At 35.7% G+C, this 24,227-nt stretch overlaps 1 long non-coding RNA gene across 1 annotated transcript; it reads right to left on the bottom strand.

Moving 5' to 3' along the window:
• Window positions 1-780: 780 nt before the first annotated feature.
• Window positions 781-13,295, bottom strand: LOC149776337 (uncharacterized). Its single transcript, XR_016416299.1, has 2 exons — window positions 12,912-13,295; window positions 781-7,336 (listed from the first exon to the last, which is right to left on the bottom strand). It is a non-coding gene; the product is annotated as an uncharacterized LOC149776337 (long non-coding RNA).
• Between the last annotated feature and the right edge of the window lie 10,932 nt (window positions 13,296-24,227).

Raw genomic sequence — 24,227 nt, forward strand, 5'->3', positions numbered from 1 at the left:
ATTCAGATTATATTATTCCAGGTGTCAAATTTGTATCCCTAACAATATAGGGGTAGTAGGGGAAGAGTTTTCAGGTCGTTAGTGTCAAGGTTATATGTAGGTGTGCATAACTGAATCCGGGTCAGATCGTTTTGAGATTATCATTAATGTTTATTATAGCTTGAGGAAGAGGAAATTCATTATGACTTTGATTGGATTAACTTTTGATCAAACATAGACATTGTTTGATTGCCTGTTGAATTATGATCAAGTAGACAAAACTGGGTAATATGATGGCTCGTGAAGCCATTTGTAAAAGGTAAGTTAAGAAACTTGAATTTTGCTTTTATTGATGATAAATTGTGTCAGTCAGCAAAATGTTTAAAATATTTGGCTTTAATTAATGTATATTGAGCACATTGATCTATTTCATGCCATGTAATTATTCAAGATTGAGTAACGAAATGAAATAATTTTCTTATATTAGTTTTATTTGTAAACTGTTAAATCAATGACTCGTAGAAGTATATCTTCTTTTCTGTCTCATTCGCAGAAACAGCCAATTGGTGATAATTTTTCCAACCCTCAGATTTCAAAGAAACAGAAAGTTAATTAGTAAAAATTCCAGTAGAAAAATAATAAATCTCTTAAAGCTGTTAAAATAATTTAAGGAAGATAGAAAAGATTTTTTTTTTCTGTGTGCTGAGAATGTTGTGAAAGATGATATGTATTTAGTGTAAAGAGATCAAACCGTTTTACCACTGAAGGCAGGTCCAGTCTTGAAAAACAAAGCAAGAAATGATCTTTTCTATGTTTAATATACCAAATACATGCATACACACATTCATGTACATAATTAGAAATAGAACACTGCAAACGTAATTATTAATTGCCATGTATATCTCAATTTCTGCTTGTGTTTTTTTTAAAAATACAAACTGTTGTGTGTGTGTGTGTGTGTAAGAAATATTAGACATGAATTTGCTCCATGAATAATGAAGAGCCCCAGCCATGAGTCCATGAATATCAAAAATGAATGATTACTAAGAGTTTCATTTTGAGTTTGAGGTGATGGGGTAATGGGGCAAATGACTCTTCAGTTTTGAAATCTAGAACATTTCACCAAGGGAAGTAACCCATGACAGTGCTCTTGGCATTTGACTCTATCTAATTTGAAACACATATGCACCAACTACACACAACCTAGATGACATGGAATTGCAGATATCTGAGAGATAATACATAATCTATTTGTAATGTGTTTCATGGGCCTTACTGCACTGTACCCAGACCTGAGTGTGATTTGGATTTGTACCATAGCTTTAATAATTTTTCAGTCATATCGTTACAATGTCTACAGTATGAGTTTATAGTGATGTCTAGCACCTGGGGCATCATGCCGCAGACATGTAGCAAGATGTCCCACCCAGTCAGATTATATTGACACCAGGCTGACTAGTCCTAACCTGCGTGGGTTTGAGTCTCGTATTTGGCTAATGTGGGTATGTGAGAAAGCTTGCCAGTACCTTCTCGTGGGTTGGTGGTTCTTTCCGGGGTTTTCCTGGGTTCTTCCTCCACCATTAATACTGGCTGCCATGTATCGTGTGCTGAAAAATGGCGTTAAACCCTAGAACAACAACGACTAGTCCTAACACTAACCTCTTAATGCTTAGCACCTAACGAGGCAGCTGTTAGTACCATTTTTATAGATCTTTGGTATGACTCGGCCAGTGTCTGAACCAACAACCTCCTGCATCCGAGGCAGATGCTGTAACAACTAGGCCACTGGAGTAGTGTACCTAGACATAAAATTTTACGTACCTAGACATAAAATTGTCCATTTTCTTTCATGGAAGTTTCTGGAAACTGTTGAGCATCTATCTAATGCATATTAATTAATTTTATGAGATCATGAATTGATAAAAATGGTGACCGTCATTGGTGAATAGTGTCTTGATTACTGGCACTAATGAGACTTCTCAAGGTAATAATTTATATGTAAAGAACATTTGCCTTGAAGACATTTTTGCAGATGGGAAAGGTATTGTCAGGTGAAACTTTGAATTATTTTTGAATGAAAAAACACTTTAGCATAGTATAGAATAGGAAAATAGCTTAACTAAAGTATGACTTTTACAGTTGGTATCTCTCATAGTTACTGATTACACACTTGATACTGAAATGGGTTACAGTCATGAAAATATTTGTTCATGCTCTAACTTTATCCAGTGAATGTAAATCAGCAACTTATATTCCTATGTGTGACTCAGGTGCATGTTTGTCGTAAGTGAGTGTGCGAGTGAGTGCTTGATCAGTGCACAAAGCAGATGAAGGGGATGATAATGTGGAGTACCTGGCACCTAACAAAAGCCCTAGGCACCCATCCTATTGGTTCGAGATAAACAACATCTTACTCATTTTATATAGGCCTAAGGTGGCGATCACAATTAGATAGAATTGTAAGATTTGAATATTTAGGGCCCTCATGTCTCGTAGGTTAACATTTATGTGTTATTGTGTTGGTATAGTGATATACCAGCATGCAGGATGTGTATTGTTGTGTATCGTACTTGTTCTGTTCTGTTTTAGTCTTGTATATTTATGTATTTATTCTATTCTGTTTCAGTATTGTATATTTAATTATTTGTTCTGTTTCTTTGTAGGTTTTTCCTTTTATCTCATATGTTTTCCTGATGGATAAGAAAACCACAACCTGCAACTGTTGTATTTGCTTCACGTTATGATGCAACACCCGGTTCAGATTTGATTGGTAATTAGATGCTTATAAAAATATCTGCTGCCATTTTCACTTTCGCGTGGCAGTGTATTAATAAAACGGCACAGTCCACTAAATGTAGGTGATGAGAAGTGACACTGTCCAATAAAAATCACAGAATTTGGACATTCTCTTGCTCTTTGACCCTGAAAATCAGTTACTGCACATTTTTGTTTACAGTTAATGAGCACAGTAATTGATGTAATTAATTACATTGGGGTCTTCTGGAATGAACATAGATATTTTAGAGCACAAGAGATTCTATTGTAGCTATGTAAAGTTCCCAATACTATGTTGTTGTCTTTGTGGACCATTCAGTGAAAGCATTTTGACATTAATGCTTAATTCTGAAACAGTTTCGCTGGAATCAAAGTTAACTTTGTCTATAATTTATATTAAATTATTATTTGACTTTGCTGCTTGCTCAAGCAAACTTCATTTAGTGTAGCTGCAAATCTTGCATACCATAAATATATCCCCCTTCCTTTCAAATATGAGTTATAATATTCTTTGTCTAATACCAGATACTAACCGATGAAATCAGAGTGGCTTATGGGTAAGAAATTGTCATTTTCTTGAACATTTAAAAGTTTTTGATTAGGGGTGCTCACCAGTTATTATGTACTTTTAAGAGAGTGACGTATGTAAGGTGACATCGTTTGCATTTAAAACATGCACAGTGGAGAGAATGGTGGCATAGCTCTATGCTACATTAATGTGATGTGGATGATATTTCTTTGGATATTGTACTTTTGGAAATTGTTCATGATTTAACACACTGCTAACTAAAATGAATGCTCCCTTATGCTAAAAAATCAGCCTGAATTAGTCTAAAGTACACTATCCGTAGCAGCTATTAAAATAGGGAAAATGAATTTTGCCAGACTAGACAATATACCAGCTTCTGAAAGTGCAATGAATGAATTACCAAATATATAAAATTTAAAAAGAAAGTTATCAGCTCTTTTTTATACAATTTGTCTATGAAGTTCAGGAAGTGAAAATGACCAAGTGGAGCTAGCACTCTTTTGAAAGGTGCACATCTGGAGTAAGGCCAAGCTGTATACTCTATAACCAATATTACACCCATCAATAATATACCAAAATAAAGGGAATTAAAGGTTCATTGAATTATACCTAAGATATACAAGGTCTTTTTTAAATAGCCAGTATAACCAGTAAGGAAAGCCAGGGAAATTCTTTTTCTTTAAAATCCTAACCCTATGCAAAATATGAAAATGTAGAGCGCCACCTTAGTATTTTATTACATTGTCCAGATACATGTGTAACATCAGCAAATAAAAGGAATACAGTTTTATAATCTTTGATGACACTCATGTTCGATATCAAGGTTGAGTATCTAGAACATTATTAAGATAATTATAATGTTACTGCTCTGAAGGCCTAAGTGGTAAGATTGTCCGCCTCTGATGCAGGAGATCACGGGTTTTGAACCCCGGCCAAGTCATAACAAAAAATTATAAAAATATCTGGTACTAACAGCTACCTTGTTTGGCACTCAGCATCAAGAGGTTAGTGTTAGGACTGGTCAGCCTGGTGTCATGATGATGTGACTGGGTGGGACATCGTGCTGCATGTCTGTGGCATGATGCCTCAGTGTTAGACATCACTATAAACTGACGCGCTGCAAGCATCTTAGCGATCTGACTGAAAAACTGTTAAAGCTATATTCAAAATTCAAAACACATAGACGCAGATAGTGTTATTAGGGCCTTTTGGTCAGGTTGTGTTACATGTGCATTCCTCATTTTAGTATATTTTTGTCTTTTCAAAAGAAGATTTTATCATTATTAACTTGCAGCTGATTTTGCAGTACTTCCAGGACAGTTAGCTGCTTATGGTATCACGGTACCAATTGTTTTTCCATAGACCTTAATGCTAATGTTTGGAGAAATAACAATATTTTCTACCCTACTTTAGTGTGCATGTCACACACTTTTCTAGAGAGCAGTGTTAGATTGTCAATTTGACAAGGACAAAACCAGGTACTCCGTTTTATTTAAGAGAGATAACTCTGCTGGAACTAGACTGGGGTAAGAGTTATCTAGTCACAACAGACACAGTTTCAGACATGTGTACCATATTTAAAAAAAAATCATAAAAAATAGAAAATATCATCTAGATAGGAATTAACATAATCTCACATGTTGCCAGGAGGCACAACTTTTTTTTAAGCCTAACAGAAAGTACAACTCTTACATAATGCACCAATCACAGCTAGTTTTGTTTATTTTGAAATACAATGTTCCCTACACCTTAAGCTCTGCCCACCTGGACTTGCGCAATTGGTACCATTATACCTTATAGATGGAACAATTTGTTGTTTTGATGCAGAAATTGTTTATGGAATGTTTCAATCTAAAGTTGAATATATATTTAAATGAAAACATGGAATTATTATGAGTACTGTTTGTTGGTTAAATAAAAGGTCTCCCCTTTTGCTGTATTTATATGTTACAAATTAATGATATGAATCAAAACCCAGACCCTGGGGATATAAGCCCTCCTACATGCGGAAAGTATAACAATGGTGATAATTTATCAATGATTTGTATGGGATGTAGTAAGAAACTTCACCCAACCTGTATTGAATTTTTAAATCTACCTGATTATTATGAATCAATGGATCTGAATGGGTGTGTGACATTTGTGTAGGGAACTTTGCATCTTGTAAGCTGCCTTTAAGAAACCAGTCCTTGTATTTTGCCCAAACACTAAGAGCACATTCTTACATGTTCACAGTTGTTCCCGAGTGTTCTTGCCCAAATAATTCATGGAACAAACATCAAGGTGGATCAACATTTAATATGTTCTACCATCAGTAATCCATTGGAGCAATGAAACTTTCCGTTATTTCCCGTCATGACAGTTAACAAGAGGTCTTGTGTCGGATGTATCAAATAAAATGAAACACCATTCCAATTCATGGTTCAATTATCAGTTTCTTGTGTTATTTGAAAATATCTACCAGCATTGTGCGCTTGACAGGGTCAGATAAACCCTGCAGTGGAAATGGATTTTATTAATTACAGTTATTTGTGTACATTGAAATAGCCTGGTGTACTGACTCATGATACTGATGACAAATAAAGATACAGAATATAAGGCCAGTTGGAAAAAGCTGCAATGCATAAATCAGAATTATGCTAAATAATTTGTTTAAATATTTCTGCATATCATTGTTGATAAACATTCAATGCAGTGGCTCCTCAGCACAATAGAGGCTTCGTGTTACCAATTTAAGATGTTTAGAAAATTATGTAAATATTTTTTTTTTATAGAGTGTGCAACCACCTCCCAAATATCAGAAATTAGATGATAACAAGAGGCAGTGCGGTGGTATCACCACATCATCAAATCCAACCTACATGCTTGCCCCCCACCCGGCCGAGTGGCTGCTGACTGGTCCCACTCCTAGTGTTTTCAAAGATCTAAAGAGAACTCTGCATCTGGAAACTAAATACTAATTTGTAGTAGGGGGATGGGGTGCTATGCTCTGTACTAATTATACCAATACAATAATTGTGAAGTCGTATAATAATAATAATAACAATACTTATTATATTTTTACATTTAGTGGTGTGTGGGTGGGTGTGTGTAACATATTTACATGTGTGCATAGAAATAGTTTTATTCAGTTAGAAGAACTGCCAAATTTATGTCCAACTATATTGTTAGCTGTAGGGGGTCATTGCCTGTATAATGCCCTGTACAAGATAAAGACTTTTAATGCTGGCCTTCTAACAGATGTTTGAAGATAAGCTGCTGGTGCTTTTTTGTGTGGCTCTGCTGGTCAAAGACTGGAAAGGTGTATGGAATGGCCTGTTGTCTATTGCCCAGCATCCATCCATCTGATAGCATAAGTTTGTATTTGTTACTCCTTCTAAACCACTTGGAGGATTGCCATGAAACTTTATACACACATTCATGCTAAGGTATTAAATGAAAATGGTGCTGCTTGGACATCAAGTGTGGTGCCACAACAGCCATCTTGAAAATCTTGCTATTGCTTCTACTTTTGAAATTGATGGTAAGATCAACATGGGTTTTTCACCAAAACACTTCTAATGATTTCTGGCTGGTCCCAAAGGAAAATTGCTCCAATCTGACATCCAATATGGACAACCATCTTAAAAATCTTTTTCTCGCTGCTCCTCTTGAGTGGATGTTGTATTGACATGGGAACTTTACCAACAACTTCTTGTGATGTTTGGTTGGTCATATTTGAAAATGTTACAAATCTGATATTTGGTTGTTGTTGTTGGGTTTAACGCCATTTTTCAGCACAAGGTAAGCTATACATGGTGGCCAGTATAACTGGTGGAGGAAGAACCCTGGAAAACCCAGGGAAGAAGCACCGACCCACGAGAAGCTACTGGCAGGCTTTCCCACATACCCACGCTAGCTGAGCCTTGGACTTGAACTCACACAGACAGAGGTGAGATGGCAGTGATCCGGAACGGTGAGCGCTTTAGACCACTCGGTCCCACTTGCAGGCCCCTGATATCTGATATTGTCACCATGGTGTACATCATGAAAATCTTTCTGTAGTTTCTCCTTCTGAAAAGTCCAAAAATGTACAGTGTTATTATCATTTTAAGTTTCCACATTGTGAACATATTTGGGAACTGTTTTTGATGTACATGTATAGGGGATAAGCCAAAGTCAATAGGTCAAGATCTTAGTCATTAGTAGATTATTCATTTTCTGTTTTGACTGCAGTGAAAGGAGAGTTTAGATTAAGGCAAGTGTAGAAATTTAATATTCAGATGATCATGGTGGTGTGAGGGAGAGAGAGTGTAACCTTAAAAAAGAACAGAGTGATGTAGGATGTGTGGTATATTTACTTATAAACAGTAATTTGTTTAGAATGCACAAGCATGTAATATTTCAAGCCAGCTCAACTTGACCAAGTGCATGAAACACTTCTTTAGTTGGTATGCATACACACAAATCATTGTATATAATCACTTTAGATATGAACAGTGCAAAAACACTTTCAGCTGTAAGGTCAAAATTTCTAATGAGTAATAATAATTATCACATAGCCATGCATCTTTGGTAGAAAAAAATATTTACTACATGTCTAGTACATTGCAGTGTTTTACATTTTAACTTGTTACTGACAACCTTTGTGAAAGAAAAAGTCTGGATGGGTGGTCCGAAAGCAATTTTCATTGCTACTTAACCATCTTGGAAATGGGTCAGCTGACACAAAAAGCAAAATAATTTTATTTTTTTATTTTTAAAAAAAAATCATTTTCAGGAGATTTTTCCTGTCTTGATATTGTGACAAGAAAATCATCAGAATACAAACCTGCACCATCTCTAGCAAATATATTCTGCAATTTTCAGGCTTGGACAAATTTTCTTAGAAGTTGTCATGTTCCAGGCGATCAGATACCATATACATGTATAATACTGACATGGTATCAAATGCCATATACCATATACTTTGAAAGACCATATACTTTGAAAATCCTGATTGGATTTTTGTTTAGTATTTACATTGTCCTGATGTCTTTTAGCTACAGTTTTGAGCTAGGGCAGAATTCACCTTGCTGTAGTTAATGATTAAGTCAGTGTGTGTGTGTGTGTGTGTGTGTGTGTGTGTACTCATCAGCAGGGTTGAAAGTTATATGAAGATTGAAATTGATTTTTTTGTTTTAACTTTGTGCACTTAATATGCAACTTGTTATCATCAAGAGAATCCAATAAAATTTGTTGTTATGTTCATGGAAACATACCTGCAGCTGTAAAGTATTTCATTGTATTCATAGCTGTTCACGAGTAATTAAACCATTTATAACACTTTGTAATTTGGTAGGAACGTAGGTAGTATATTTGTCGGGATATGACGATCGATAATGTTCATTCAGATGTACATCTTTGGAAGTTATAAGGATGTCCCTCCTCACAATTTTAGACTTCCCATGGAAAATTGTTGTCCAGGTATTATTAATACATCAGAATGGTTGCATTTAATGTTAGACTCAGGTTCTGATGAAATGAATCTGCCTTTAAATTTAAACCAGTTTTTGGCTTGTGTTTTTAGTACAATAAAGTGATGTCATTATAACTAGTTTGCAGAATGGCTTAATGTGTTGTCCTGCATGTTAAATTTTCAGGTATGAAGAACCACTTGCCGCCTCAGGGATATTAAATTATAAGGCCTTATGAGTACTTCTGCATGTCAGAGGATGCTGCTAATGGAGGTAGGAGCTGTGGTGGCTCAGTGGTTAGCATCCTGGATACACTGCTGAAAGAGTTGGGTTCTAAGAATCTTTAATGTCCATTGGATCTGCTTGGGCTGGATACCATCGTGTGTCCTTGGGCAAGGCACTTTAGTCCATTACATTGCCACTGAACAACCTACAGTATACTTGTGCTATTGTGTGATTAAACACATGACCAAAGCTTCCATTGGAAGAGTCTGTGTATAAACTCCATAAATTGTCTTTCTAAATTGCATCAAATGATTTCTGAGGTAAATCTTTCTTTGCATCATATGGTCTAAGGTAAATCTTTCTTTGCATCAAATGGTCCAAGGTAGATTTTTTCTTTGTATCATATGGTTTCTAAGATAAATATTTCTTTCTATCATATGGTCTAAGGTAAATCTTTCTTTGCATGGTCTAAGGTAGATTGCTTCTTTGCATCATATGGTTTCTAAGGTAAATCTTTCTTTGCATCATATGGTCTAAGGTAAATCTTTCTTTGCATCATATGGTCTAAGGTAAATCTTTCTTTGCATGGTCTAAGGTAGATTGCTTCTTTGCATCATATGGTTTCTAAGGTAAATCTTTCTTTGCATGGTCTAAGGTAGATTGCTTCTTTGCATCATATGGTTTCTAAGGTAAATCTTTCTTTCTATCATATGGTCTATGGTAAATATTTCTTTGCATAATATGGTATAAAGTAAATCTTTCCTTGAGTCATATAGTCTAAGGTAAATCTTTCCTTAAGTCATATGGTCTAAGGTAAATCTTTCCTTGCAGTCATGTGGTCTAAGGTAAATCTTTCCTTGAGTCATATGGTCTAAGGTAAATCCAGAGGCGTAGCTATGATATTTTGCACCCGGGGACAAACTATAAAATTGGCACCCCAGCCCCCTCCCCGTTTAATCACATTTTTGAATATTACCCTTGTTTACTTATTATAATGTAACGTTGTAAGCCTCATTTTTGGCGCCCCTGTACCTTGGTACCCGGGGACATATGTACCCCCTTGCCCCCCCTAGCTATGCCTCTGGGTAAATCTTTCCTTGAGTCATATGGTCTAAGGTAAATCTTTCCTTGCAGTCATGTGGTCTAAGGTAAATCTTTCCTTGAGTCATATTATATAGTCTAAGGTAAATCTTTCCTTGAGTCATATGGTTTAAGGTAAATCTTTCCTTGCATTACATGGTTTCTAACGTTAGAAGTTTCATAAAAATGGATAGAAGTACTGAAGTCTGTTTCATTCTCTTCAGAAAAAAGAGGTTTGTTCCGACCACTTAATTTGGTTGGGGAGTTGGGTTGGGGTGTTTTTTTGTGGAGGATACAGAATTTTAAATAGCTTGAAAAACACATATTTTGCTATGATTGTAGCAACAAAGCATTATGTTTGTTGGGAAAAAAATTATCTTGAGCTTTAAAAATGTTATGGCTAAAAAGAAAATCACCCCCCCCCCATCTATTATGGTTTATCATTTAACTAATGTTTAGTTTAACAGATTATATTTAGCACAGCTTGTTTTTGTAGCCATTTAAATCCTCCAGATCAGAAATAAGTATGCCTTGAACTTGAAAGATATACAGTTAGACCTGTTCCAGCAATCACCTGTCTTTAGTGACCACTTTTAATTCAGGACATGAAAAATGTAATTTCTGACTTAACAGTCCAGGGCCAGTAGGATCCAATATGGTCCTGGTCCACATAAGCCAAAATATTGGTCCAGCAAATTAGTCTGACTTGTGCATAAAACAAAAACAAAACATAGGAATAATTAACAAAATTAATGCAAAGTAACAATTCAGACATTCACATACATTGCTGATTGAATCATACAAGTACATCATTTATTTAGTTTATTTATTTATGTTAGAATTGGATACGTTTGTACTTACCATGATTCATAATTTTCAGTAATCTCTGTTGCATAAAAAGCAGCTTTTTAATATTTTTATTATTTTAAAATGAAAATTTTAACCTTTGCTAAAATAAATATTTTCCCAAGAGTAGTCTTACATTTGATATTTCCTACAGTTTGTAAATATCCAGTGATCAAGTAGGAAAGGTGGTCAGTACTCTCTTTACCTTTCTTCACAGGAGGAAATGTTCACATTAATCAGTTTATTGTTATTGCTGTTGGCATCATGTTCAGACCAAAACATTTGGCATCCTGCGCTAGTTGTTGCAGATGAATACACTATGCTTGATTTTGGCCTGCCTGTAAATGAACAAACTTATATAGAACATTTGGGAAGCCCATAGAGTATATGCAAGGTTTTAACTGAGTTTGAGGAAAGACAGATGTTTGACTTAGCAAGATCAAGCTTAGAATGGTGCACTGCATATTAGTCGCTAAATTTGCCGATTTATTGTAATGTTATAATACCCGTCTGTTACTAATAAAGGATCAACTTCCTCTTGCATCAATGCACTGGTATGACTCTTTCAGACATTTTAAGGATTACACAGAACGTTGTATTCCATTTATTGGAACAATTGAGAAATTTTAAAGGTCAGGTATGTGTGTGTTGGTAACATATGACAAGTCTACAGATAGAGAAGATTGGTCCTGGATCTCTGACCACCATAACCTTCAGACCCTGGCATTTTAAAGTCCCTGTCAAAATTTCATACATGTGTTGCACGCATATAGTGACCAACTTCCAGGGACAACATTTCTTTGGTCCTGTTGAATGTTAGTGCAAGCCAGATGAGTTTATGGTACAGCCCTTTGCCCATCCTTCATTTTTCTTTGTTGTCAACAATTGTTTGCTACATGTACCAATTTGGGATTCATTTTTCTGATCTGATTTCAGTTATTAAACTTGGAGTATGGGTTTAGATCATCAAACTCAATGATTGAGATCCATGAATGTTAATGAGGCCATCTTTCATCTGATTGGTTAACCTTGTGAGCACTCTGTATACCATATATCCAATTTTGATCAATCTTAAAACGTGTGCTTCTTTTTAAGATTTTTGACAAGAGCAAGATACATGCATGTTAATGAGGTGATCTTTCTTCTGATTTGTAAACCAGTCTGGAGGCTATAACTGATCCAGTTTTGATCAGACTTGGAAGATATGCTTATAGGTATATCATCATTAAGGGCTTGAATGAGTTTGATAATGAACTACATCCATGTGTAGTAATGAGGTATACTGATTGATGGAACTTGTTACCACTCTTCAAGCCACATTTTTGATCAGTTGTGTTTATTATCATCAAGATTTGGATGACTTTGATTATGTGCAAGAGATTTTAAATTAATAATTATGTCTTTGTCTTCATTAAGAAATTTTATCAGTGTATAGTAATATGGAAAATGAACATGATGGAAAATTTTGTACATAGGATGTGTTATTACTATGCAAACCTGCTTAGTGAATTGGTGAACTGTTAACATGGTTATATTATGTAAACATGGTGAGTGATATCCAACCCACATGGACCTCTTGTTTCATGACCATTCAGTAGCTTGAGTTCACAGACCTAGCTGTGTTTAAACCAGTCCAGTATGGAAAATAGCAGGAATATACATGTACGTTGATCATGGTTTATTGTGCCCCTGTGTGTTCTGTAATCCAGAACAGATGTTAAGATTGTGATGGTGTAAACTTTATGATATTACAACAGAGAATCCAACCACATTCTTTTTCCTGGTACTGTATGTACCTTTTTTAAACTAAGTGAAACCTGCACAGACCCAGAATAATGCATAATGCACTGGGAGAACTGTGTCTCTGCCTATTTTTTATGATTAATCAGTGGAACTCATACACATTAGAGCAAATTTTGAACAATATTGGGAAATAGAACAATCTTGTTTATAAATGGCCTATAATCTGTAAATTTTTAAACCAACAGAGAAAGTGTAAGACAGTTAGAAACATTTTCTTTGTTTAAGAATTTTTAGCTTACCTCTTTAAAATGGAAGGACCGCTCCAGTGGCTTAAGTGGTTAGAGCATCTGCCTTGGTTGAGGGAGGTCTCTGGTTTGAACCTCAGCTGAGTTGTACCATAGATGTATACCAATGGTACTAGCAGCTGCCTAGCTTGGTGCTCAGCATTAAGATGTTATTGTTAGGACTGGTCGGCCTGGTGTCAGGATAATGTGACTGGGTGAGTCATCATGTTACATGTCTGCGGCATGATGCCACAGTGCTGGACATCACTGTAAACTGTCAGACAACAGACATCATAGTGATATGACTGGAAAATTGTTAAAGCTACATTGAAAATCCAAATCACACACACATACACACACAAAATGGAAGAGAGCTATTATAATACCTGTACCCACATGGTCAGTATTGGCATCAACATGCATGCATAAAAGAATATGCCATACATAAAAGCATATGCCTTGCATGAAAGCATATGCCATACATAAAAGCATACACCATACATAAAAACATGTGCCATGCATAAAAGCCTATACCGATTTATACATACATGTCAAGTCAAACTGCAAACAACAAAGATCCTGATCTGCTATTGCATAATGGCCTGCAGATCAGGGTTTATGTTATTTGTTCTTCTGATTGCTCTTATTTAACTGCACAGACCCAGATCTTCCAACACTTCATGTGCCAACATATCTGGGCTTTTGCAGTGTGCAGTTGGACTCGTCTTATAATCGAGTATATCTGGTACATATGTACAATCACACTGCAGAATAACCATTCATTCCTTTTCTTCATGTTAAAATTCAGAAAAATAAATATGAAATAAAAGATAAGGGATAAATGTGAAATCTATAAAAGATACGGTCAAACTTTTTTATATCAACCACATTCCGACTAAGAATTCAAAATGATCCAGTAGCCTATGGTTAGAGCATCCGCCTCTGATGCAGGAGGTTACAGGTTTAATCCTGGGCCAAGTTGTACCAAAGACTTATAAAAATGCTACTAACAGCTGCCTTGCTAGGTGCTCAGCATTTAGAGGTTAGTGTTAGGACTTGTTGGCCTGGTGTCAGGATGTCGCTTGGTGGGACATGATGCTACATGTCTGTGGCATGATGCCCCAGTGCTAGACTTCACTATAAACTTTCACACTGCAGACATTATAGTGATATGACTGATTTTTTTTTATATAGCTATGCAAATCACACACACACACACACACACACACACACACACACCAAAAATCCAAGATCTTTGTGGGTTGTAAATCATCATACAGTTTCTATATGCAGTTGACAACAAAATGCTTTTGTTTCATCAGGTGGAATTTAGCACACAAGAATGTGGTTTCTCATGTTAACTCTCTTCAGTAAAAGCATACTCTGTTACATGTCTGTTGTCTTACATTGGGGTACACGGGGCCCCAAGTGGCCAAGTGGTCTAAAGCGCTCTCTGTCACGGATCACTGCCATCTCACCTCTGTCTGCGTGGGTTCAAGTCCCGGATTCAGCCAATGTGGGTACGTGAGAAAGCTTGCTAGTAGCTTCTCGTGGGTCGGTGGTTCTTTCTGGGTTTTTCTCGGGTTCTTCCTCCACCATTAATACTGGCCTCCATGTATAGCCTATCGTGTGCTGAAAAATGGCGTTAAACCCTACATCAACAACATTACATTGGGGTACATTATACATAATATTACTATAAAATAATTTAAATGGATCCATTACCATGCATACCTGCCTGTAACATCACCCTCTTAGTAAGAGAGGTGGTTGATTGGATTTGGCTGGCATTATCTAGAGGATGACATCCCTCGATATTACAGCCCAGTGGGAGTTGAAAATAGAATTTCAACACACAACTGAGCAAGAATATTGGGAAGAAATAATGCCCCCCCACCTAGACAAGAAAAATAACAAATTTAATCAAAACAAATTAATAGCGGCAATTTAAGATCAATCAAAATTATGTCAACAGAATTTAGTAGCAGTGTCTAATTTGGATTTATTTCATAATAACCCTGTCTTTTCTTACAAGACAGCCACCTCGTCCCCTTTTCTCATTTGACAAGGAAAGCACAATTCTTTTTAGGCTTCTTCCTCTCTCAGGAAATTTAAGACTAAACAATTTTAACTAATGTTGTCACATTAAATTCGCATTATTTTCAAAGTGTACGTCTTAATTTACTCTGGCCAATTGTAAGCAGTGGTTCCAAATTTTTTCCCAAGATAATCATTTCTTCCATCAGATCTCAGACAGCATAGAATCTGTAAAGTATGGGCATATCAATTTCCCTTTGAAGATGATAATTTAACATGGGTTCCTATCATTAGCGGTGATGGTTGGTAGCTCAAACGTTTACTTTCTCAGGACAGCGTAGCATTGCCTTGGTCAGTCTCACTGAGTCTTAAATTCTAGCCTTTCAAGTTTTAACACAGACATGGGGGAGTAAAGAAGAAAGGTCAAAGTGACCCTTGACAAAGACTTTTCTGGCTTAAATATGATAAAATTTTAATGCTCAATGCATTCAACTAAAGGTTCAATACAGTTAAAAATTGGATACTTTTACACTGCCTTACAAAAAGGATCCATTACCGTGCATACCTTCCTTGTAAAAGAGATTCATTACTATGCATACCAACCTTATAAAAGGGATCCATTACTATGCATACCTGCCTTGTAAAAGGGATTTATTACTATGCATACCTGCCTCATGAAAGGGATCCATTGCCATACATACCTGCCTTGTAAAAGGGATTTATTATTATGCATAATTGCCTTATAAAAGGATATATTGCCATGCATACCTGCCTTATAAAAGAGATCCATTACTATGCATACCTACCTTATAAAAAGGATCCATTGCCATGCATATCTGCCTTATGAAACAGACCCCATTGTACCATTGAACTTTGTATTTAGAGTTTGTTAAGGTGGTCTCTCAAAACAGTGATATTTCAAATAAGGTTTACTGTATTTGCTTTATCACATACATTGTCATAATGGTAAAGTATTTTATAGTGATATTATGTAGCAAAACCTTTTACTCCTTTTTTTAATAAAAAATCTTGATCAGTTTACATAATTTTTGCTTGGTAAGTAACCTGTCTTGAGAAGTCACTACCAAGGGAGATCATCTGTTTTGAATATCTGGGTTGTCCATGCAGATTGATTGATTATGTGGTAGTGTGTTAGGGCTTGTAAGACACACAATGTTAATGATATTGAAAAATGGGAACCAGCCTGGAAATGGGTGAACATATAATAGAGTATTTATGGGTTTGGCTCACCAGGATTGGTTAATAATGTAAGTTATGTTGTTGGAAAAAGAATCTTTTGAGAGCTTATCCTAGTTGTAAGTGAAAAAAAATAGAGACATTGTTTTTGTTTTATTGATAGAATTTCAGTCCTTTAACAGTGTTGAGTTTGGAACAGTCATTATTAAAATTAGGACCACTCCGGTAGCCTAGTGGTTAGAGCATCCGCCTAGGATGCAGGAAGTCATGGGTTCGATACTTGGCTGAGTCATACCAAAGACTTACAAAAATGGTACTAATAGCTGCCTCGCTTAACGCTCAGTATTAAGAGGTTAGTGTTAGGACTGGTTAGCCTGGTGTCAGGATGATGTGACTGGGTGGGACATGATGCTACATGTCTGCGTTATGATGTCCTGGTTCTCGACATCACTATAAACTGCCACACTGCAGACATCATAGCGATATGACTGAAAAATTGTTAAAGCTACATTAAAAATCCAAATCACACACAAATGCTAAATAAAATTAGCACCTGACTCATTGGTGCGGAATTGAAAGTACGTGTTTCAAACACGTGCAGGTCTAGAAAATGCCGCAGCTCATATATTTTCCTGTACACAGAAGCTGACATCCAGGTTTCATCTATACTGATAAATATAGGTTTGGTCATGAGCACTCCAAAATTTTAAGTTATTGAATTTTTAATATCATGATGTTTGCATAGGTTTACTATCAGAACTGAATGAGATCACCTGTCTTGAAAAACCATTCTTTCTTACAGTGGGTGATTCTTCTGTATTTTTTAGAACTATGTTGTTCAGTTAAAGGCTGTACATACATACATACATACATACATATAGGCATACATACATACATTATTATTCATGCATGCAGTGATATGCTGCTTTTTTAAATCGCATACATGTAAGAGTTTAACGTTGTTTTTTCTGAGTTTATCGTGGTATAAACTGTCAGTTGCCGACTCACACAGTAAATAATGCCCGAAGGGCGTTATGTAAGCTGTGTGAGTTGGCAACTGACAGTTTATACCACGATAAACTCAGAAAAAACAACGTTAAACTCTTATAATTGAAATTTTAATTATTTGTTATGTTATTTTGTTTGCATCATTAAAAAACAGAAATCTTAATTGACCGTAGTAATACATGTTTGTGGTTTTTCTGTTACGTAGCTATTTATAGCATTTGGGATGTCCAGCTTGATCGCATTAAGGTCATCATAATACCAGTCCTTCAACCAATGGAAGCCAATTTTTTTCAATTATTTTGTTTGTTTGTTAGAATGTTGTTTTTCTTTAAAGCTTACTTCGTGTCTGCCTTAACAGGCAATGTTTATCTTATGCTGTACATGTGACTCTATTTATAGAAGTAGGTATTCTTAGAAAAGTAGTTCTCCTTACAGTTCATACAGAAATGAACGTCAGTCATTTTGATCACGTGGTAATTTTGATCACGTGGTAAGAGTCTGACCAATGGAAATGTTACTTTCCTTTACCAGCTACAGCATTGCAATTATACATACATACATACACATGCACACACACACACACATACATACATACATGTTCATGCATGCATGCCTCTTACCCTTTCTGCTGTAAAAAATGTGATTTTATAAGAAGGGTGGCATCTCGTGCGGGGAACAGAATTATTAAATTATAGCATTTAGTTAGACCGTATTTTAAAAAGTGTGCCCTCTTTGTAGGAAAATGGTACATACAAATTAAATGCACACTGTCATGTAGCACTTGATTGCACATTAATAGTAATTTAGCACCAGCTGTCATTCATGCCTCATTTGCAGTCAAAATATGGGTGCCAGATGTCAGCAGACTGGCTTTCCCAATTTGATGTGCAAGATATCAAGGATGACATCATTTATCCAGACTGGTTTAGCATTTTTAATTTGGGTTATTGGTTTATCCAACTACAAGTACATGTATTAACTATTATTGTTGATTGCCTGGACATTTACTTAAGGCAAAGCATTTTCAAAACTTATTGAGAATTAGAAACACCAGTTCAAGCTGAAAACCTCAAAATCAGGTTTGCATGTGATTTAGATTTGGCATGCTAGTAGTGGAAGTTATTAGTTAGGATGATCCCAAAAGATTTTAGAAGGGTCCTTGAGTGGACGAGAGTTCTAAAGCACTCTCTGTTACAGTTCACTGCCATCTCACCTCTGTCTGCTTGGGTTTGAGTCTCAGATTCGGCCAATGTGGGTTTGTGAGAAAGCTTGCCAGTAGCTTCTCGTGGGTCGCTGATTCTTTCCGGGGTTTTCACGGATTCTTCCTCCACCATTAATACTGGCCGCCATGCATAGCCTATTGTGTGCTGAAAAACAACAACAAAGATTTTAGAGTCTAAATGTATCAGACCAGAAATAAATACCAAAATATTCCTATTCCAATATTCATTGAATATATTCTGATAGATTTTTGTACATTTGTCAATGGTAATAAAGCTTTCAAATCTTCCATTTTTTTATCTACGTTGGTCTTTACTGACACCTCACACAGATACACCCCCTTGCCAAGTAATATTGAAATTAAATTAAAACCCAGTCACTGAAATGGAATCCAATGTCATATTCAGGTGTCATATCTAAATATGGGGTTCGGATGGAGATCATAATAACCAGTTTAATGTAGATGTTATTTTCACATTACATCTTTAAACACAGTATAACCAAAGTGTTCATTTAGTGCTGAAGAAGGGTGGTAACTCTTGGTTATCTTTTTGGTTAAATGCAAATTAGTGAATAAAAGTTCTCTAGGAAATAATTTATTCACAGTGAGAATCACTCAAATTGACCATCAATATACATTGACCAGAATGTGAAAATCTGAAGACTATTCATTGCATGCAGTTGATATGCTGCTTTTTTTAAATCGCATCTTTTCATAACGGTAGCCACAGTAGTTAGCATTACCAGATATTTAATGTAATAAGAATGTGGGTTTGAAGCCTGCTGTGGTGTCACTGTTCCTTATGCAAGGGACATTACTCTAATTGCCCCTGCACTTAACTAATGTACATGTGACATCAGACCTAATCAAACTGAAATTCATTGATAGATATGCCCCACCCCCAAAAAATGCCAGAATTAAATTAGAGTATGTGAGTGATACATATGGTTGACTTTGACACGATCTGTGTCTTGCATTATGTTCTTTATCCGTTTGCCATGCTGTACATTATGTCTTCAGGAGACCTTAATGATAATGAATAGAAACGCTGTTGTTGTGAGCAATGGCTATTCTGAATTTTGACATAAAAATTAACTTGCAAGTCGGTGTTTGAGATTTTGTAATTTAACAGGTCTAAAGTTATACCTGGGTAAATTAATGTATTGTTGCCTAAAGTACATTTTGACTTGTTTCTTTTACAGAATCCTACCAAACAACACTACTGAAATCCACGATGGCCATCTACTCTTTGGGTAAATTAAGGAATATTTTATTTCTGATTTGTTTTAAAATTCATTATTTTTGAAAAGGTGCTAGGATTCAAAATCTTCAGTTATTCATTTTACATATAAACTGTTTTCTTACATTTTTTTTGGCTGGATACACAAGTTTAAGATTTGTACTATTGATGGTTAGAAAATGCAGGGCCTGAACAACAGTTTATCGCACTTTATTTCAGATTTTTAAGTTTTGGTAATTCAAATAATGAGTTCCAGATATTTTTACTAGTACACAAAACACAAAATTTTTCTTCAGTATTGAATGTTTAAAATTTTGGGCAAGTTACAGAAAAATAATTAAGCTTGCCGTTGGTTGCCAAGATTGTTTGCAGTGCTAAGGAACAGTGAAACGTCCCTAAAGATGATTCTAACGGGACCAGAATTTGGCCATCTTATGGAAGTGGGCATAATAAGCAGGTTTATTTATTATTAGATTAAATCCTTTTTGGGACCAGAGTATTTTGCCAGTTTACAGTGGAGGGGGGAACTTGTTCTTGTTGTTGTTGTAAGGTTTAACGCCATTTTTCAGCACAAGATAGGCTATACATCGCAACCAGTATTAATGGTGGAGGAAAAAACCCGGAAAGAACCACCAACACATGAGAAGCTACTGGCAAGCTTTCTCACATAACCACATTAGCCGAATCCGAGACTTGCACCGACGCAGACAGAGGTGAGATGGCAGTGACCACCGGCCACTTGGGGCCCTCCGAAGGGGGGGAGGGCAGTCTCTCTCTGTCTCATATATATATATATATATATATATATATATATATATACACACACACACACACACACACACCAGATTTGGAAAATGCAGGCTTTAATGGTAAAATCCTATGATCATAGTTTCTACAGTAAGATGAGTCGTGTATTAAATGTGTGAATTGATTCATTCATAAGTTCCAAGGTCAAGTCAACTTATGAATGTAAGTAAACATCATGTGATCCATTATGGACCTAATTTGTGATTCGCCAAAATTTAAGCAGCTAAGTTGTTAGCTGTATAAGTGAAATATCATGTGGAATTAGACATTCATAGTATGTAGTACTATTGATCTTAGAAGAGGTATATGAGAGGACTGATTCATTTATTTAATATAATCATTCCTTGGAATTGCATTGCATTAACATTCGTTTAAAGATCATGTGGATATGTAATTGCTGTATGGATATACTGTGAATTCATTCAGAGACATTTGGATTAATAGCTATATTAGAACTACCATGATTTCATGTAAGACATTTGGGATTATATCAGGCATTTGTTTTGTACTGTTGACAGTGTTTCCCTTTACGCATGTTAGTGCATCAGGGATGCATGCTGGAGAAAATTGATGCACACATTTTTTACTCAAAGGATTCGCTTAATGCGATGAGGATTTATTTAATATCCAATGCTTTGGATGAGGGATGGCATTGTGTTTACTTCGAGCATAGGCATTGACTGGTTTCTTGATTTGTATGCTCCCTGTGTTGCACTCTGCTATTTGTGTAGCACCAGGGAACCAGAGTAGCATAGGCAATATTATGATGGAGTAACTTCCCCTTATCTCATGAGTTCTCACGTGATTTCCATCGAGGTCAGCAAGATGTCAGTCAGATGTTTAACCTCGTGCTTGTTGCACTAGAAAGAGATCTCCATTAATTAAAACAGCGTGGACTAAGAATCATTAGCAAAGAAAATGAAAGAAGCAGAACACAAAAGAGTAACTGTGCATCTAACTTTAATCAAAAATGGAGGGGAAAAAATCCCTTGACTGGAAGACGGCACATCCATTAGGATTACTGGTGTGATTTCTGGTCGTGTGATTGAGAGTTTAGACTGCAAAATTGAATAATCTTTTGAGACAGGGTTTAAGAAATTTAAAAAATCTGCGCTCGTTCACCACAAGATATCTGTAGAACACATATCACCCAAGATATTCTTTCATAAGAAAGAAATCAGTAAACTTGCAGAGACAAATGTGTTATTTGGATTATAAAGTCAGGGGGTCAGTGCAGAATTTGTTGGTTTTTAACTTTGCTCCAATAAAAGAAAGATCTTTATGTTCAAGTATAACTTATTAGAAAGAAGATGAATTATTAATTTTTTTTTGATTTTTGGATAAATTTAATCTTGGACAAAGTACAATGAAACTGATGACAGGCAACAAATCAACTGCCATTTAGTTAAAAGATTTATTTGGCTTTTTGTATTGGCTTATATGTAATGTGTTGGTCTATAATATTGCTCCAAAAAGATGTATAACTTTAAAATAAAAAATGAACTAATACAATTCTTTAAATGGACAATGCATTTGTTTGTTAATTGTGCATGTTGGTTTATTTGTATGTTTATTGAGAAAGATAGTATGTTGTACAATTGCAATATCCTATTTCAAGCTGAAAAAGTAGGGGTCAGATGAAACTTTGTCAATATTTGTGACTCACATTTTTTATTGGACCCCCAATTCTGACACCAAAGGGTTTTTATAACCCTCGATTTTACTCCCCTGGGGGAGACAGTGTGTTGAATATCAGTTCAGTAGTGACATCGTTCTGAATACTTTTGGAACTTTACTCAGATATTTTTGAATTGATATAACTTTTAGCATTTAAGAATTCATTTACCATACTGTTAGCTATTTTTAATTCTTTCTCTTTGTATTTTAAGGAAATTATGCTTTAAAGTTTACAAAACATGTTCGTTTTCTCTTTCTTATTATGTAATTTAAGATCCTAGTCATAACACTATTTATAGCACATTTTTTTATGACATTTGTTGTAAGTATACTGGAAAATCTGTCGTATATGTTTCTTACTTTTTTCTGCATCAGTGTTAATACTATTCTTCTATTATTAACTCTCAAACTATTTATTTTTTAAAAAATTCCTTCAGAAGACTATACGATATAATTTGACCCAACAACAATTATTATTCCACTCTACTGTTTTTAAAAATGAAATAATTACTGACAACAAGTAGACTTGCCACCTTGAAAATACAATTAGAACCTAGTAAATAGGAATTTCCCCTCAAGTCAGGCTGTGAAGTTTTATTTGATCAGGTCCTCAGATAAGTCCTGATGGATGATAACATTTTTTTATTTTTAAATCTAAGCCTAGGCTCCACATGGTTGGTTCTGAAGGTATAATGGCTGCCTGTCATGCTGCAACACAAAACCAGGTGGTGTGTCGGACTGATGTAATACCTGTAGTAGATACCCTGGGGCAGTCTGTCAGTATAGAGTCTTTTTTTAAAATCCAGGACATAAACTTGCATTGTCTCTCTCTTGTGTGTTGTGGCTATAGAGAAATTAAACAGTTGGGTAAACATAATGACCAAACAAGCTATTGGCACCTCCTCTGTTTAGTGTTCAACAAAGAAACAGTGTATAAACTTTAACATAATCATTTTGAATTAAGCTTGGTGAGTAACATCTTATTGATTATCCAAAAAGAAATGGTTTGCAAACTAGACCTAGTGACTCAAATTTGACTTGTGAACTAGACCTAGTGACTTTCAAATTTGACTTGTGAATTAGACCTAGTGACTTTCAAATTTGATTTGTGAACTGGACCTAGTGACTTTCAAATTTGATTTGTGAACTGGACCTAGTGACTTTCAAATTTGACTTGTGAACTAGACCTAGTGACTTTCAAATTTGACTTGTGAACTAGACCTAGTGACTTTCAAATTTGACTTACTGTTGTTGTGGGGTTTAACGCCATTTATCAGCACATGATAGGCGACCCACGAGAAGCTACTGGCAAGCTTTCTCACATACCCACATTGGCCGAATCCTAGACTCAAACCCACACAGACAGAGGTGAGATGGCAGTGATCCTTAACGGAGAGTGCTTTAAACCACTCGGCCACTCTGGGCCCGCAAATTTGACTTGTGAACTAGACCTAGTGACTTTCAAATTTGACTTCATTATAATGTTTATTTTGCAAATGGATAAACAAACATTAAAGACAAGCTGCTATAATATACATTTGCGTAGAGTAATTGTACTGGTCAAAACCTGCCAGAAGAACAGGCAAGCACTATAATAAATATGCCCCAATAATTGGGAGTAATAAAATAATGTTATATCTGTGAAAAATGGAAACATTTCCAGAAATAGCTAGCAAGGTTTGAAGTGGGTACTTACTGGTATGTCATTATTTACATCCGGCCTGTAGCTTTACATGTACAAGTTTTTGTTGTTGTTGTTGCTGTTGTTATGGTTTAATGCCATTTTTCAGCACATGATATACATGGCAATCTGTATATTTGGTGGAGGAAGAACCTGGAAAAACTTGGGAAGAACCACCAACCCACAGGAAGTTAATTGCAAGCTTTCTCACATAGTGTACCCATGAAGTCTTAACCTGAGATTCGAACACACATGGACAGAGGTGAGGTGTTAGTGATCTGTAAGACCTTTGCATGCGTAAGTTGTATGATGATAGATGCTCTCGTCATGACCAATGCCCTTATTTAAATGCAAAACATAAATTGTATCATACGACCCAAACATAAACTCTTCACTTTGATAAACCAGCCAATGGTCAGTTCAGTATATGCTGCTAGTGACCTGTGTGGTGAGCTGTTACAG

Source organism: Sinohyriopsis cumingii, chromosome 18 (genome assembly GCF_028554795.1).
Source record: "Sinohyriopsis cumingii isolate HCF-2022 chromosome 18, ASM2855479v2, whole genome shotgun sequence".
NCBI classification, from domain to species: domain Eukaryota; kingdom Metazoa; phylum Mollusca; class Bivalvia; order Unionida; family Unionidae; genus Sinohyriopsis; species Sinohyriopsis cumingii.